We start from the raw sequence: 19,072 nt of genomic DNA, 5'->3' as shown, positions 1-19,072 counted from the left end.
GAATTGACTCCCTTGCAGTGGGTTTGGACACAGACCTTAGGCTTTAAGTGAACCACCATGGCAACCAAGTGAGAAGGACGGGCTGCCCACAGTCATTCCCATTTTCGGACGGGAAATCAAGGCTCTGAGAGGTAAAAGCAGGTGCCCAGGGTCACCTAGCTCGGAAGTGAGATTTAAACCAGTCTGGCTTCATGGTAGCTGCTCCTAACTCAGGGACTGTCGAGGGCTGGGGCGTTTTGGGGAATGGGGTGTTGGGAGCCAGGTGGCAGGAGGCCCTGGTTCCTGGGAGTGTCTCCCACAGACAGCTTGGAGCCTGCCTGGCCCTGCCCAGACTCTGCAGACCTCAGGCTGGGCCAGGGCCGGATCCTCAGGCTGCTCAGTACAGAGTGTGAGGAAGAAAGAACATGAGGTGTGGGGGAAGGGGAGAGCTAGACCTGGGAAAAGCCCCAGCCCCATCTTGGGCTCCTGCTCCTGCCACTGCCCAGTCCCCAGACCTTGTCCCAGTCTGAGTCAGGACCTTACACTAGCCCCTGGCCCAGTCTCGCCCTTGCCTCTAACCCTCGCTTCTATCATTCTAGCCCCTGGCCCTGCCCCTACCCCGGTCCAACCTCTGTCTCACCTCCCCCCCAGGCCCTGCCCAGGCCCCTCTCCCACCTCAGCCTAGTCCCGTCCCCTGTCCCACTAGCTCCTCCTGGTCCCCTGTCCCACTAGCTCCTCCTGGCCCCCTGTCCTACTAGCTCCTCCTGGCCGCAAACACCTCCTCTCTCCCCAGGTAGGCCAGAAACAACCCTTTTCCTTCCTATTCCTGGCCTGGCAGGAACTCTGGCAGTGTAGTGCCTAAGGTATTTGACTGCTAACCAGAAGGCTGGCGGTTCAAACCCACCAGCCACTCCTCTGAAGGAAGGTTGGGCAATCTACTTCCTTAGTGATACCACCTTGGAAACCCAAAGAGGAGTCACTATGAGTCGGTCAGACTCAATGGCACACAACAACATCAACCTGGCCTGGCATTAGCCCTGTCTTCCCACCGCCTTGTGTGCCTGTGATAAGCCCTTAGGCCTCTCTGTGTGTCTCCTTGTCCCCTTCCTGTCCCTTGTCCAACTGCCACAAACACACAGTGTCATAATCATGACAGCAGTAGTGTCAGCGAACACTCCGTCTCACCCTGTGCTTGATGCGGCCAAATAAACTTTTGTGTTTTCAAGATTCACTTGTGGTTATTGTTGTTATGTTAGTTCCCCCAAATTTCCCGAGGCTGTCTGTTGTGCCCCCCATTCTGCTGATGGCAAAACCTTTGCTTAGAGAGGGAATGATGCTATTAGGGCCAGGATGAGGGGACCCCACGGAAGTCTGGGTGTCCAACCACTGAACCATCCTGGCAACGACCCTCCTTGTCTCTTCTGGAATCTCCTTTGGGTCACAGACCCTTTTGTGTCTCTGACCAAAGCTCCAGGCCTCTTCCAGGGAAAACAAACACACAAACAAAAATCCATGATCATTCAAACATCCTTAATTCTGCTTACGGCTTTAGGGGTTCCCTGACTCTGCCTAAGTCTATGGGGGCCACAGACTCAATGGAAGGCCCATTTGACATTCCCTGCTGGGACCCTGCAGAAATTCCAGTCCATAGCTGGAGAGCCTGCCGCATCTCTTTTTCTTTGTACCCACCATGTAACCCCCATCCTGAGTTTTTGTTTCCTGCACGTTCCCACAGCCGCCTTCATCTTTCTGTACCCACCCCAGGCCCTGGGAATCTCTGTTTCCTCCCAGTTTCCCTGTTCATTAATCATCTAGGCTGGAGGTGCCATTTTGGCTTAAGCATCCGTTTCTTGCAGGAAATGGGCTTGAACCTTCCCGGAGCATTCCTAAGGCGTGTGAGAACCTCCAGGAGGTTTGGGGATAGCTGATGGGGATGTGGGGCAGACCCGCCAATGCTTCCAGGCCCAGGTCTGTAACTCACTACTTGTCATAAAAGCGGTCCTCACCAGGCTTCTGTTAGCCCATGATGATCCCGTCGCTGGTAACATCAGCTGATGTTTTCTGAGTGTTTCCCCGTGCTGGGCATTTTTCTCGGCTCTTTTCACAGATCGATGAAGCTAACATTATCATTATCCCATGTAGCTGTCACATCTTCCATTAACCCGTAACCCCAGTGACTTCAGCTTGATACTAGGTCCTCTGTCACCCTGTGATTGTTGAGGCTCAGCTCTTAAGCCTCTTTCCATGAAATGCTCTATGCCACCTGTGAGGCCACCATTGTTCCCCATTCCCGTGACACCATCTCGCCTCCCAACACAGGGAAGACTGATGGATGGAATCGGCTGCACCCAAGACTGCATGACAGTGTCCACCCCAGGCTCTTCCAGGGGGACTGGGAGCTGGGTGTCTGGGCATATCACCTTCCCGATTCAGGCTTTTGTTTGAAGAGGCCCCTGGGCCACTCTGGAACTGACTGCAGTTGTTGAGGCCTCTTCCTTGTCTACCCTTCCTTACTCCTTCCTGGGTTCCAGCAAAGGCCTGGGGACCATTTCCACCAAGCGCTGGCTGTGTCCTCCATCCGACTGCTGCCACCCCTTCTATTTCTCCATGATGGTGGCCAGGCCTTCAAGGGTGTGCAGAATGACTGCCCTCATCCCAGAAATCTAACAAACTTCATTTTCATCTCTCCAGGCAGCCACCATCCCTTTTTCCACTTCCTCCCCCACCGAGAGCAGGTCTCCAGGACACATGTGTCCCCAATACACCTAGATACCCCAGGTCCACCCCGTTACCCCCAATTCACCTAGATACCCTTGGTCCACTCAGGCACCACCAGTCTTCCCATACTCCCCAATCCCACTGTGTACCTCAAACTCACCCCAGCTGGCTCACCCAGTTCCCTCACAGAAGGATGGTGGGGCAGGGACAGGGGCAGTTTGGGAGCAGGGCCAAGTGGGGGTTAGAGGGAAGGGGCTCCAGCCACTCACCTGTATGGTTCAGCAGGCCGAGTGGAGGCTCGGGAAAACTCTGGGGCTGCTGATCCCGAGTCCTGCCTTTGTCCACAGCTGCCACACCCTGAGCAAACCTGGGCAGGTAGAAAACAAGTCAGACTCTCCAAGGCTCTAGGACACCCCCACCTCATTCCTGCTCTTAAAGAGACAGGTCTACTTCCTCCCCAGCCAGGAGCAGCAGCGAGCTGTTCTCTCTAAGGGCCCAGCAGTGTCAGATGAGGTGGAGGGGGAATAGGATGGGCTAGGATCTAGTCCCTCACATTAGGAGAGGGGGTCTTTCTCTAATCTCCTGCCCCCAGTAAAGGAGCTTAAAGGGGGAAGGTTCTGGGGTCTTGGACAAGAGAATTTCCATCTAGCAGGAACAGTCAGGGGAGACAATGCTAGAGGGAGGGACTGGTGGAGATTATGGGGGTCTAAAAGCCCCTTCCAGCCACATTTTGCTGTTGACAAGATTTGAGTATCTACAGAAAATGCTGTGAGTGCAGAGTGGGGTGTGGGGAGACACCTGGGCAGAGTTTGGGGGTGGGGGACGATGGAACTTTGACTGGGCCATAACCACCACCCAGCCCCATGGAGACAGAACTGGCTCCCAAGCCCCAGGCCAGAATTTCCCAGGGATGCAGGAAGTGAGTGGTCAGGATGCCTGGGTCCATGGAGTGGTCAGTGGGGCGAGGGCTGCCTCCCACTCCACATAAGGCCTTCTGCACTGCGAAGGCTTCTTCCTCCTCTCCCTCCCTGCCCCCACTCCACATGGCATTCCTTCCGGCTGGGGTCTCTGTAGGCCCCCACGTGGCACCCCTTGGGGTACCCCCTCCCCCCAATTCCCCTTCGTAGACAGAGGGACTTTTGTCTGGGGGCTGGACAGAGAACAAGGCGTCTTTGAGTGGCTGGCGTAGGATTGGGGTCATGAGGAGGGGCAGGGCCAGGAAAGGGGTGGCTCTGAGCTGGCCACCAGTTGGACTTCAGGCGACCTCCAACCCCTAATGCCATTGTGGGGGTGGGAAGGAGGGCCGCAGGAGCCAGGCCAGCAAAGGGTGTCTTACGGAGAGTGTGGGGTGCAGGACAGGGAAAAGGATTCCCTGGATCAAGATTATTGGGAGACTGGTCTGCTGGGAGCAGGGGAGAAAGGATCCCCACACACACCTCAGCAAGGAAGGACAGGGTGAAGGGAATGTTCACACAGCCACATGCTTTCTGAATGTAAGAGCCTCCAGCAATTTCTCAATCCCAGATCCTAGACCCAGAGGAAGGCATTCCCCCACCCACAAAGAAGAGAGAACAGTCCCTATAAGGAGTGGAGTGGGTTCTCAGGATGAAATACAGTCAAAGGGGAAGCGCCCAGGGAAATAGAGGAAGGGGAGGCCTTGGGGCAGATTCCAGTTCATTTAAGGGGGACGTTGTGTCCGGCAAATAACATCTGTTGCCCAGACACTTCAATATTGCAATGGCAGGGAGAAGACCCCCTTCGGGGTCTTGGGAGTGGAGTAGTGTCTCCCTCTGCTGGGATGTTCAGGAACTGCAGGAGTCGAAGGGCAAGAAGGTATTCACTGTGGCTGGGAAGGTGGTCTGCTCGTAACCCTTTCTCTGTGCCAGAGTGTGTAAACTGAGATGCCAAAGGGCTCAGACAGGGATTGTAAATGAATGAAGCAGGGCAAGTTGAGACTATGTTTTGGTTACCGAGTGCTGCTCTGACAGGAATATACCACAAATGAGATGGCTTTAACAAACAGTTTATTCTATTATAGTTTTAGAGGCTAGAAGTCCGAGTTCAAAGTGCTAGGCTCTAGGGGCTGGGTGAAAGCCCCTTGACTTTGGGCTTCAGATCTGCCTCTTGCTCCCGGCCCACTGGAGCTAGAAGCATCTCTTTACTCAGGCAGCTGCTGAGGCTGACAAACCCAAGGATGAGAAGTGAAAAGGCACAGTCCTGATATTACCAAACTGCATAGCAGGCCATTGATTCAAGTCCATTGAAAGTCCCAAGGTCAGCAGAGCACGCCAGGCTGCTGAACAATGCCTCAGCTACATGCAAGGTTCAAGCATGTCATGAGCTAGAGGCTATTCCCAAAGCAGCTGCTTATATATGGGAAGCAGACTACATCCCTAAAGCAGCTACTCCCACCATGGAGTTGATAGCCAGTGTCATCATGGGGAGTAACTACTACCAGCTGCCTAGCCACCCAACCAAGCCCAGCCAAGTTGACATCAACCTTAACTACCTCAGACTCTAGGGAATGGTGGTGTAAGGGTAGCAACAGTGTCCTCCCTTGTCTAACTTCAGGGAGAACGAGAATAAGCACCAGCATCAGAATTGGCATCAGCCCAAAGGTATGTCTGACCTCCACTTGCCAACCTTTTTACCAATTCTGACACCAGTTGTCCTCTCCACAGAACTCTCTGCTTTGCTGGACTTCATAATACATTGCAATAGCCACACAGAACTCACAAACCGTACTCAGTTATATGGTTTATTAAGGAAGAAACATGGGATTAGCATTAATTTGGAAGGAACAGGCACAGGATCAAAGTCAGGAAGCACACAGTCTGAAGGTTGCCCCAAAGTGGAGAGCACATCCCTCCCTTCTTTAGTGCAGGACTGCTCTCACAGGGCCCCTCAGGAGAGGCCTCCTCCTGGCCCCCTTCGGACAGGCCCCCTCTCAGCCTCTGCCCTGCTCTGGAAAGTGCTACAGCTGTTGTAGCTCTACTCACAAGTGCCCTGAAGGAGCCTGCTCTGCCAGCAAGCCTGTCACCCAAAGGCATTCAGCTCTGGTGCTCCGGGGGTCAGTAAGCCCACTGTAGCCATCTCACTCTGTGGGCCAGGAGGCCCACTATACAGTTTCATGCGGTCTCCTAGTTCTGCTGTAACCACTCCAGTATTACAGTTTTTTTCTGGTTTCTGTATCTAGGAGGTTCTCAGCACAGGGACCCTAGATTTTAAAGATACACTCCACTTCATGCTCTTCTTGATGGTAGTGAAGTCCCCTGTCAACCTCGATGAGGAGGCTGGTTATATAGGCAAGTGCTTCCTATGAGGCAGATTTTATGCACCCTATTTGCATAATAACTGACCAGTCCAGTCCTCTCACTGGACAAAATTGGCCAATCCCCTTGCAAGTAGCTGCCTCTGTTTGCATAATAACTGACACTTTGTGCTGTCAGGGGCTGGTTTCTTCCTTGGGCAAAAGTAACAAGTTTCTCCAAAGGATGAGGAGGAGTGAGTGTAACAAGGGCAACTGTAACAAGTTCGCAGGGCCCAAAAGGAAAATAGTCCAACCTGTTTTCTTTCTCTCCCTTTTTCACGGAATCAAGGCAAAAGGCCACATATGGAACTCATTTCAGCAGAGTGGTAACTGGGCAAACTAGAAATCTTCTGTCTTATCTAAAGGGTCAGTCAACAAAGGGAGCAAGCCCGTGAGTACAGATTGAGAAATACCTCCCAGGAATCTTGCTAAAGGAAACATGTACAGTGTAGGGAAAGTGGATTGTGCCACCATTTCTGAGGAAGAAACACAGACACATATACTGGTATGTGAATAAAATGTGTTTGTAGATCGGCACCTTTGGTTGCTCCTGTTGAGAAGAACTCTGGGAAATTAGAGGGTGGAGTGAAGCAGAGACTCACTTAATACTCTCTTGTATCTTCTGAATGTTGTATCCTAAGAATGTGTTGTTGTTGTTGTTGTTGTTGTTGTTATGTGCCGTGGAGTTGGACCCGACTCATAGCGACCCCTCCTTGGGTTGCCGAGGCAGTATCACTACGGAAGTAGACTGCCCAGTCTTCCTCCCGAGGAGTGGCTGGTGGGTTTGAACCGCCAGCCTTTTGGTTAGTAGTCAAGTGCCTTAGGCACTAAAAAAAGTTGAATTAAAAACATTAAGGCATAAAACGATCAAACTGTGTCCTTTGGCTTTCTTTTCTCTGGCTTCAATCTTCTTGGCCCATCCTGTGGCTGCTGGTTTTGTATTGATGTCTGCCCTCTGCCAGGCTTGTGGGGTGTACATCTGGTGGGCACTCTGTGGGAAGTTGGGGGTGAAATCAGTGAGTTGCATGCATGGGAAGAGAGCTGTTACACTGATTATGGGGATTGCAGTCAATGCCATGAAGCAAAATGTATATCACTGTTGTATGGAAAATGAATTTGCTGTGTAAACTTTAGCCCAAATCACAATAGAGAGAGAGAGAAAAAAAAAATAGGAAAAAAAATCAATTATAGTCTATACAGCATGAGTAAAACTTTTTAATTACACAATATAGCAGTTAAAATTATACATCCCAAGAATGGCAGACTGAAGAACTTCACAAATCCTCCGCCCAAAAAACAATGTTAACACTGGGAAAAACTGTCCAAAAAAATATTAAGGGGTAGCTTCCATACAGTTCTACCTAATTGCCATTGTATTTTCAGCAGGTGTCAGACATTTGAATCTCTAAGCAGAATTCTCAAGACTAAATGTTGACTCAATTTGTTTATTTTTTTAAGAGCTATACAAGTCAAACAAAACACATTAAGGGCTGGTTTCAGTCAGAGGGACCACCAGTTAGAGAATGAATCTTTAATCACCCTGGTCTTGCATTCTCATAGACGTTTGTGAGACTGACACCCAAGCCAGGCCAACCATAGTTTCCTCCTGAGGCTCAAATGGAACGTGCCACCTCCAACTGTGTCTTAGGGGGGTGTGGACTATGGCTGGGAGGGGCCGGACTCTGACACCCATGTGGAAGGGCAGATGTTCATGGTGGGACCCTGGGAAAGGTTTGCAAGGAAGGGGATGGATGCAGCCACTTGCTCCCTATTGAGACTCGGATCTCTTTTCAGGTGAGTCTTCCAGGCCAATTTGGGGTCAGACTTATATTGAAAATGCACCCATTTTTATGTATTTATATGTACCGGTAGTTCACGACTTAAAACATGAATTAGGACTAAATGCACTTACAGCCGTCCATTTTTTTTGTACATCTTATTGTTAGTAAGATGTTATGGTGCTCTGGTGGTGCAATGGGTAAGGCATTAGGCTGTTAACCAGAAGGTCAGTGGTTCAAACCCACCAGCTACTCTTCGGGAGGAAGATGAGGCGATCTACTTCTATAAAGACTTACAGCCCTGGAAACTCAATGTTCTACAAACAATGTTGCAGGGCATAATTTGCTACTATTATCATTCTCTCAAGGAGCTCTGGTGGTGTAGTGCCTAAGACACTTGACTGCTAACCAGAAGGCTGGCGGTTCAAACCCACCAGGCACTCCTCAGAAGGAAGGTTGGGCAATCTACTTTCGTAGTGATACTGCATCGGAAACCAAGGAGGGGGTCGCTATGAGTCAGGTTTGACTCAATGGCACATAACAACAACATCATTCTCTCAGATGTTCACTCTGCTACAAAAATCAGATTTAAAAGATTTGCTAACAAAAAGCAATAATAATGAAAAGTAATAAAAAAAAAAAAAAAGAGAGAGAGAGAGGTATTCAGCTTATGGCAGAACTAGTTTATGACAGAGTTGTTGGAACGGAACCCCACTATAAGTCAGGAAATACCTGTATACTTATTCTGTGTTGTTATTGTTGTTAGGTGCGGTTGAGTCAGTTTCGACTCATAGTGACCCTACGACTTACCATCATATAATGTTGTACAAATGTTGTTGCTGTTAGCTTTGCCAGCTCAGGCCCTGAGCCATGGCCATTCTCTGCCCAATAGGCTCAGACCATTGTGATCCGTAGGCGTTCACTGGCTAATTTTCAGAAGTGGATCTCCAGGCCTTGCTCCTAGTCTGTCTGAGTCTGGAAGCTCCTCTGAAACCTGTGGAACATCACAGTGTCATCCAGCCTCCGCTGGCAGAGAGTGGTGGCTGTGCCCAGAGTGCTGTGGCCGGGAATCACACCCGATCTACTGCCTGGAGGACGAGAATACGACCACTGCCCTTTTTATAGACAGTAAAACCTGCAAAAGCCAGAACGTGTGTAAGGCGGAAACCTGTCAGAGACGGAAAATTCAAGTACTGTGCACGGGTAGAAATTTGTGTGGAGAAGAAATTAGGGCTCATAACTGTGGGACCTGGAAAAAACAAGACAGTTCCATGGAGTTCTTGCTTTCACAGGTTTCACTGTGTGTACAAGTGCCCACTGCCATTGAGTTGATTCTGACTCATTGCAACTCCCATTGTGTTTCCAAGACTGTAAATCTTTACGGAAGTAGATGGCCTCATCTGCCTCCTGTGGGCTCTAACTGCCAACCTTGTGGGTAGCAACCAAACGTTTTACATATATGTAAATAGTATATGGAGGGGTCCCAACAAGTCAGATCCAACTCGACCGCAGTGACTTTTTTTTTTTTGGTGTATTATGTAAGGAGTCCTGGTGGCACAGTGGTTAAATGCATGACTGCTAACTGAAAGGTTGGCGGTTTGAACTCACCAGCCACTCTGCACAAGAAAGATGTGGCAGTTGGCTTCCATAAAGATCATGGCCTTGGAAACCCAATGGGGCAGTTCTACTCTGTCCAGTGGGGTCACAAGTTGGAATCAACTCAGTGGCAATGGGTTTGGGGTTTATATATGTAACATATACAACAAAATCATTTGAAATAGTTTTCTCGCATTTCACTTTTGAAATCATTTGGCTCTGAGGAACTTGTTGAAGTTATGATGGGCTGTGATTTTTCAACATCCTGGGAATTCTTGCAAAATGAATGAACAACCAAACCTACAGATGTTGTTCCGACTCATAGACGTAACGTAGAGCAGAACAAAGTGGTGCCTGGCCCTGCACCATCCTTTCGGTCATCGCTGTGTTTGATCTCATCGTGCAGCCGCTGTGTCACTCCATCTCCTGAGGGTCTTCCTCTTTTTCACCCACCCTCTACTTTACCATGCAGGGTGTCTCCAGACAACATGTCCAAAGGGAGCGAGGTAAATCCTTGCCACCCTTGCTTCTAACGAGCATTATCCAAACACCAAAACCAAACTCACTGCCGTTGAGTCGGACCTGACTCATAGCGACCCCTCCTTGAGTTTCTGAGGAGGTATCACTACGGAAGTAGATTGCCCAACCTTCCTTCCGAGGAGTGGCTGGTGGGTTTGAACCTCCAGCCTTCTGGTTAGCAGTCAAGTGCCTTAGGCACTGCGCCACCACCAAGTGTTCTCCCAAATCACAAGGTTTTCAGGAACACCAAACTCAAGCCAAAATCAAGGCCAGAGGATGTTTTGTAGCCATTGATGGAAACTTTTATTAATTAATTTTGGCTTTGCCATTTGCTTTTGCTACTCAGAGGTCAATAATTTTATTGTTTTTGTTTTGTCTACAGGCTATGTGTTTTCACTATGAGCATTCCTCTAGCAAATTTATGCGCCCTAGATGAGCCAGCCTGGGTTGTGGGAGCCAGAGGCACCCACCCATGAGAGGGGTTCTGGTTGGGCCGGGGTTCTGCTTCCTAGGTAGTGGCTGACAGGCCAGGCTGATGGTCCGGGGACCTGTGCTTGCAGCGATGCCTCTAGCTCCCACTTCTTGGGCAAGGTGAGGAGACCACTGGACAGGCAAATGTGGCCTCCTGGGGCTCTGTGGAACTGCTGCCTGCAACTTCAGGTTTCGGCACATGTAGGGGAAAAGTAAGGAGCATTGGTGGTACAGCGGTTCAAGTGTACAGCTGCTAACCAGAAGGTTGGCAGTTCAAACCCACCAGCCACTCCATGGGAGAAAGATGAGGCTGTCTACTTCTAGAAAGATTTACAGCCTTGGAAACCCTATGGGGCAGTTCTACTCTGTCCTAGGGGTTGCTATGAGTGGGAACTGACTCAGTGACATTGAGTGGGTTGGGGAGAAAAGTGGGAGCTGGCAGGCAGCCCATCACCAGGCCTTGTCCTGCCGCCTTGAGGCAGTGTGGCTGTGGGTATGTTGCCGTCTCTCTGGTTCCCAGGAGCCACGTGAGGTCTATGGGCAAATGCTCGCAAAGACACAGGGCAGCGGGTCTACAGGGCTTCTGGACATCTGTCCCCTCTGCTGCTCTAATTTCATTAGCCACCAAGAGAAGCTGGGAAGGTGCATTTTTTTTTTTTTTGGATGAAATCTCCTAATTTTTAAATGCTGGTAACTGACTTTTAATTTTCTCAACAATCTGTGGACTAAACAAAATGTGTCGATCCTGGACAGACATCTGGTCCATTGCACCACGGAAAGCAAGGTCTGTGCGGAGAGGTGTGGGGAGGAGAAGAGAGATGTGAGCCTGGGCCTGCTTGCATCTCTGCATGGGGACTCAGGGGCATTTGCCTGAGAAATCAGAATGGCAAGGGGGCAGAAAAAAGAAGTCCCTCCTGCAACACCTTCTAATGATGAAACTGCGGCCCGGCTAATCCTTCCCACTGCACCTCCTCCCCAGTCCCCTCACTAGTTCATTCTGCTGCTGCTTCACTGGCCTCCACACTCTTCCTCAGATACCCCAAGCCAGTTCCTACCTCACAGCACTAGCTGGTCCCTAAGTCTATGGGAGCCTTGTGCCCTCGTTCCCAGATTTTCCCATGATGCTCAGCTCAAATATCACCTCCTTGGGAAGGTTTTCCCTGACCAGTTAGCCAAACCACCCATTAAACCACATCAAAACCCAAATTCACTGCTGTTGAGTCAGATCCGACTCAAAGCGACCCCTCCTTGGGTTTCTGAGGCAATATCTCTATGGAAGTAAATCACCCAACCTTCCTTCCGAGGAGTGGCTCGTGGATTTGAACCACCAGCCTTCTGGTTAGCAGTCAAGTGCCTTAGGTACTACGCCACCAGAGCACCTTCCCATTAGCACATTAGATTTCCTGCAGAAGTCCCATCACGACCGGAAATTATCTCATACACTATTTGTCTCCATGCTCACACTGGGTGTCTCCTACCCTAAGGTAGGGGCCAGCTCTGTCTTATTCCTAGCAGTGCCCCCATGCCTAAGACTGGGCCACCACAGAGACAAAGGCACCTGGTAGAAACTGATGGACTTGGGGTGGAGCATGCTCACCACGGTCAGATGTCGGGTCATGTCCCCTGTAGCTGCCCTCTGGCTCAACATACCTGAGTCTTTAAATTCTCAAAGATAACTTGGGGATACGGTGGGGAACAGTTTATACAGGAAAGATCTTCAGGACCGTTATCCTTGCTCACAGGTGAATTGAAAGGATATGGATAAGGAAAAGCTAGTTTGGGTTTTGTGATTCATCTCCCAAAAAGGCTTTGTCAGGCAAGTGACAATGGAGAAGAGGCAGTTTTTTGTTTTTTCTGAAAATGCCTGAACAAATAGGGGCGGGAAAAGATTATATATATGTATGTATGTATGTATTTTTAAACATAGATCTAGCTAAGCAAATGAGAGAAAATATTAAGAATAGATGAATCTACATGAAGGGTATTTGGGTTCATTGAACCTCGTGTACTTTCTCTATGTTCAATATTTTTCCAAATAAAAGTTGGAGAAAATCAATTAAAATTTTACAGTTAAAGTTAACACAAACTAATAAATCACAAGATAAAAAAGATGCAAAAGAACAAGGAAAAAAAGAAATTGGAATCCAGTAGCCTAAAAGTTAAATGCATAGAATTTAATCAAACTTGAGAAAAAATTACATATGTTACACATAGTGACCCCTCCTTGGGTTTCCGAGGCAGCATCACTATGGAAATAGATTGCCCAATCATCCACCCATGGAGTGGCCGGTGGGTTTGAACCACCAGCCTTCTGATTAGCAGTCAAATGCCTTAGGCACTATACCACCAGAGCTCCTATATTACACATACTATATATTAAATATTACATATCAATTTGTTTTTCTTTTAGATGAAAGCCTGTGATCTTTTGTATGCTCTACAACGTCTTCCTTTCCCTTTCTCCTGGGTCAGCTCCCAGTCCCTGACTCCCCCAGTGCCCAGCTCAGCTCCTTCCTAGTTGTAGGTGACTTAATTCCCGCTTCCTGAGCAACCCTAGCCTGGTGGGACTCAAGGCTCTGAGGCTGGTGCTAGTGCTGGCAGGCTCCTGCCGGGCTGCAGAGGCAGGGAGATGAGTCTGCAGTTATGAGAACCTGGGGCTCCTGCCACCTCAGCATCCCTCCTTCCCTCTGCAGCTCATCGTCCAAGAAGATGGAACTGCACCCAGCAAGAGCCAACTCCACACCCCCTACACATCCCTGAGTCATTTACCTCCCAGTGCTGACAGAGACTCTATTTGCAGCTAACAGTGCTGGTCATTGCGGTTATAGGATTCGCTGCCTGCCAGGCCGGCATTGTTTTCTGAGGTGAAGAAACTGGCACAGAGGGGCTAATTTACCCACAACCCACGCACTTAAGGGTCAGGCAGGGCCGGGATTTTAACCTAGTTTGTTGGGGTGGAGGATGACAGAAGGACAACAGGGTCCCAAGAATAGACAGAAGGTTTAGATTTCCAGAGAAATTTTCTAGAATCTGACCACCCCTCCCTGCTTCACTGCCCCAACCCTGGCCCATGACAGCGGCTTCCACCCCACCTCCCTCCTCTAGTCCCTGCCCCCACAGATTGTTTTCTATACAAAACCAGAGTCAGATCAGGGTCCTCCTGGGTGAGTCCTCCCCCATCACAGCTCAGTCCAGGTGAAAGCCAAATCTTCACCATGACCCATAATACCCTCGCCTTCCATCTGGCCTTTGTCATCTCTACGACCTCATCAACTAACTCCCCCTCAACGAGTTCCAGCTACACTGGTCTCCTGGCTGTTCCCCCAACAGCCCAGGCACCTTCCCAGCCTCCAGATACTTGTGTTTGCTCCTCTGTTCACTGGACTCACGGATGCGCACATTGTTCCCTCTCTCCCCTTCTTTCTTCAGGTCTTTACTCACACATCACCTTCTCAATGAGGTTTTTCTCTGGCCACGCCACTTAAAACTGCACCTTCCACCTGAAACCCCCTTCCCCCTTCTCTCCTTTATTATTTAAATATCTTTTTCTGTAGCATATATCACCTCCTCACTGTATAATTATATGCTCATTGGCTATATTTATTGCTGGTCTTTGAGTCAGTTCATGTAGTTACCGTGGTAAACAAGGACCACGTACGTGTTCCATAGCAACCAAATCTGTTGCCCGTGGTATTTTGATCTGAGTAGGAAGCAAACAGCTGTGCGCTCACTCAAAGATGGCGGCCAACCATGTTGCCAATAATGTTGCTCTCCAAAAGTCCTGCCACCGTCCCTCCTCCTGAAAGTTCCAGGAGCCTGAGACGAGGGAGACTGGATTATTAGCAGGACTCTGGAAAACAACACATATTCAACGTAGCACATCCAGCAGCCATCTCTGAGTGGGGGCACAGCTGTTTGCTTCCTACTTGGGTCAAAATACCATGGACAAGGTTTTATTGCTATGCAACACATACGTGGTCTACAACAGCAATTAACCATTTTGAACCGGTTTGAAGCCCTGGTTTATTGTTTCTCTTCCTTCTGGAATATCAGCTCCATAAAAGAAGAGCCACAGCTGTTCTAGTCCCTGCTGTTTTCCTAGTACATAGCACAGGGTCTGGCACCCACTACGTGCTCAGAAAATATTTGTTGAGCTCTGGTGGCATAGTGCCTAAGGCATTTGACTGCTAACCAGAAGGCTGGCAGTTCAAATCCACCAGCCACTCCTCAGAAGGAAGGTTGGGCAATCTACTTCCGTAGTGATACCACCTCAGAAACTCAAGGAAGGCTCACTATGAGTCAGATCCGACTCGATAGCAGTGATGCGTGCATGTGTGTGCATGTGAATAAAAACCATTCTTGAGGGTTATGATATTCCAGACCCCATAATAGATGAATCAGGCATCCTAATGGCCTTAATCAGTCAAGCTTTGGAGCACACAGTAGGTCCACTGGTAGAGAGGAAAAAGACTCAGAGCCACACAGCCTGGGTTCAAATCTAGCTCCATTAGTCTCTCACTGTGTGACCTTAGGCAAACAAGTCTCCCTTGCTAGGCCTCAGTTTCCCCCATCTGTCCAGTGGGGATAAGAATAGCCCTCACCCTGCAGGGCTGCCCTTTGGATTCAATGGGGTTGTTGTTTGAGATGCTGACAGCATGACTAATTCTGAATGTTGCTTCCCATCTTGGAAGGGAGTGGACTGGGAGGGGCATGGCTGTGTTTTCCACCAGCTAACAATGGAACTTTTGTAGGCAGGGGCCCTCGGTTGTGGAAAACACATCCACCCCTGTGGGTTCCAGACAAAAGTCTCAGCTCTCAGAGGGGCAGTTTTCCAGGGCATCTAGTTCTTTGAAGATTGTTGCAACAGGAAATACTGGTTTGGAAAATTTGAGGACCTCGGTGTAGGCTCCCCTTCTACTCCCCCGCTGCAAAGAGTAGCTGAGAGGGATGAAGGAACTGTCCCCACTTGCAGCTCCTGGTGATAGAACTGGGTTGGTGTAAAACAATCTCTGGGCCACAGGGATTGGTTCAGTGGGATCCAATCAGAGAGCACAAGGATTTTGTTCAGCAGTTGGAGTAAGAAAAACTTTAGGTCTTGCTTTGGACAGTGGGGAACACGCATTTGAGGCTTGGAAGCTCTGCAGTAATTTTACCACCTGAGGACAAACCTAACACAGTAGATGACCACAGATCAAGGGAAATGTTGAGAAGCAAATTAAGAACCCTCATCACACCATGCGTGATCTTTATACGGAATTTTCAATTGTGTAATCTAAAAATTTTACTTGAGTCGGTTTTAACGAGATTTCCTGTTACTTGTAACCAAGCATAACCAAATTGGTACACAGAGGAATCTGCGGGCCCCAAATCACTGTACTTCCACTGGGATATGGCATATGACTTTTACTCAATTTGAGTCAATACATGTTCTTTTAATTTAAATCAGTTCAAGAGTTTTAAGGTCAATGAGTGCATACCTCTGCCAAGGCAGGGCTGTCTATCTGCACATATACCTGGGCCACCTTAACCTGGATAGACACCTTTGATACAAACACGTTGAGCTGCTGGATCTGTTCTCTTTCTACCCTGAAGAAAGGCAATAAGCCAGGGAAGTCACAGGATTTGGTAAAGACAGAAAGAAGCACAGGTGCCTGAAAACTCACCATTCCTCCCACCGTGACAAGTGTGACAAGGTGGTGATACCTGAAGAGGTGGGCACCTGAAGATCCCTGTAAGGATCCTGCATTTCTGCCCAGGCCCACAGGAGGAAGGGGAGCAGTGCACAGTGTGGGTGCAAGCCTCACAGCGGCAGAATTGTTCATAGAGTTCCCTAGCCCGGAAGGCTTCCCCTGCGGGGTGGTACCTGCCCCCATGGAGCAGCTGAACTGGGCAGGGGGTACACAGACGGTGCTGCTGAACACAAAGCCTGTGTCACACCGGTAGCCTTCCTGGCACAGTGTCGAGCAGCTGTTGGGCAGGGCAGGCTCAGCACCGGAGCTGCTACATGAGGAGCCACAGAGCTCGCAGTGGCTGTGGGGATGGCAGGCCGGCTCTGGAAGAAGACAGATGGCGGTTAATTACTAGCAAAGCATTGCTGAATGGCTATTTTGAAGTTTTTTTTTTGTTTTGTTTTTTTACCCAAGGAAGACCAAGAGAGCAGAGGGAGAGTTGGGGGCTATGGTAGTTAAGTTTGTGTGTCAACTTGGCTAGGCCTGGTTGAGTGGCTGGGCAGCTGGAAGTAGTTATTTCCCATGGTAAGACTGGTAATTAACCCCATGGTGGAATGTATTGGAGCAGCTGAGTATCTGTTTAGAGATGTGGTCTGCTTCCCATATGTAAGAAGCAAATTTGGGAATGGTCTCCAGCTTATGGCACACTTAGATCCTGCATGTAGCTGTGTCGTGTTCAGCAGCCTGCCATGCTCTGCCAACCTTGGGACTTACAATGGACTTGAAGCAATGGCCTGCTGTGTGGTTTGGTAACATCGGGACTGTGCCATTTTATTTGTTGACCTTGGTCTTGTTGGCCTCAGCAGCCAGTAGCTGCCTGAGTGAAGAGATGCCTCTAACTTCAGTGGGCCAGGAATAAGAGGAAGAGTTGGACCCCAAGGTTGAGGGGTTTTCACCCAGCCCCTAGAGGCTGGCACTTTGAACTCGGACTTAAAGCCTCTAAATTGTAAGAATAAACTCCTGTTTGTTAAGGTCATCCCATTTGTGGTAGATTCCTGTCAGAATGGCACTGGGTAACCAGAACAGGGGCTGTGGGCAGATCATAAGGACAGAGGGAAGAAGGTGGAGGCATCATGAGAAATAGTGTGATGATAATGATGATAGTGATGATGAGGGTGATGGTGATGATAACAGAGATGGTGGCGATGAGGAGGTGATGGTGGTAATGATGGTGGTGGTGGTCATGTGAGCATGGTGATGATGGAGAGGATGGTAGTGAGGATGGGGAGGGTGACCATGGAGATGGTGGTGGAAATGATGATAATGGTGGTGACAGTGCTGATGGTGCCAATGGAGATGGTGTTGGTGTCAATGGAGATGGCGTTGGTGCCAATGGTGTTGGTGTCGATGGAGATGGTGTTGGTGCCGATGGAGATGGCATCGGTGCTGATGGAGATGGCATCGGTACTGATGGAGATGATGATGGCCTGAAATAACATTTCCTGAACACTGACTACATGCCAGGCCCTGCTTTATGCTTCTCCTAGGTATTATCTCTGACAATTCTTATAATATTTTTTTCATTGAAGAACACTGAGCTAGTCAAAGACTAGTGAAAAGTCATTATCATTTTATCAATAAAAGAACTACCTATAATTATCAGGAGTTTGCTTTTCACATGGCATCTTATTTATAAAATATGTACTTACTACTAATAACATTTATGAAATAAGGACTTTCATGACCCCCTTGATTTTGCAGATGAGAAAATTGAGGCTCAGAGAAGTTAAGCAACTTTTCCAAGGTCACACAACTGCTGAGTGATGGATCTGGGATCTGAAACAAGGCCATTGGGCTCCACTGATTGCATATTCCCATTTGGCAAGAATCAACTGGGCAAGTAGTGTCAACTCATGTAAGTGGGAAAGATTCCCACATTCTCCTGGCCTTCACCAGCCTACTCCAACAATTTACCTGCCTGGCCGCACTGGCATTTGGGTGTTTGAACCCTGGAACAGCAGCAAAAAACTGCCCAGTAGGTATGGGAATTACACACACTTCAGGATCCTGAAGCACAGAAAGAGGTGAAGGGCAGCAGATAGGAGATTGGAAGAGCAAACACGTCAGTTCACATGAGGGCCCAAGTGCTGAGCTAGAGAGCTTGGACTTTATCCTAAAGGCAGTAGGGAGCCATAACATCATGTATTCTGCTGATTTTATGAGTGACCTTACACAAGTTCCTTAACCCTACTATGCCTCAGTTTCCTGATCTGTAAAATGGAAATAATAATAATGCATTCCTTGGTGGGTTGTTACAGGGGTTGAATGAGCTAATATATATAATAGAGTCACCTACAGCTCATTAAGTACTCGTGTGTTCCCTCACTTCACAGCCCTCCTTGCAGATAGGCAGGACTATCACTATTTCTGGCCAAAGACCTATGAGCAGAAGTGATGTATGTGTGTTGCTTCCAAGGTGAAAGATTGAAGAGCAGAGAGGTACGCATTGCTACGGTGAAATTGTAAGATAGAAGTGACCTTGAATGGTACCTTGGAGAATACTGTGGAATTTGTAGGAGAAAAAAATAACCCTTGGTCACGTTGGGACATGGAGATTTTGGGGCTAGTTTGTTATTGCTGCATAACCCAGACTATCTGACTGACTCCATAGGACTCAATGTCATCTATCATTACTATCAAAAGGTTTTAAGCATGTGGAGTCTTCAGGGAGAGAGTTAACAAGAAGGGGGTGTGGTGGCTCAAGTTGGTGGATGACTTTGACCTTTGAGGACATACTGGAGGAGATACTGGACCAGCTGGTAAGATTAGACTAAGAAAGACCCTTCCCTGTGAAGACCCACCCACGAGATGTGTCCAGAGTTGCACAGGTGATCCACATCACTGACTTTCTTGGGTGTGGCTTCCCATCACTGCACACAAAATCTCCTATGAGTCCCTGTGGCCCAGAGGTCATGGATACAGTTCTCCATGTGGATCTGAGTCTCAGTGGCCTTGATGCAGGCCCAGTAGGG

Source organism: Orycteropus afer, unplaced genomic scaffold (assembly GCF_000298275.1).
Source record: "Orycteropus afer afer isolate SDZICR_OR568_19922 unplaced genomic scaffold, OryAfe1.0 scaffold00476, whole genome shotgun sequence".
NCBI classification, from domain to species: Eukaryota; Metazoa; Chordata; class Mammalia; order Tubulidentata; family Orycteropodidae; genus Orycteropus; species Orycteropus afer.
The sequence above is the reverse complement of the archived record's forward strand: the minus strand, read 5'-3'. Positions refer to the sequence as shown.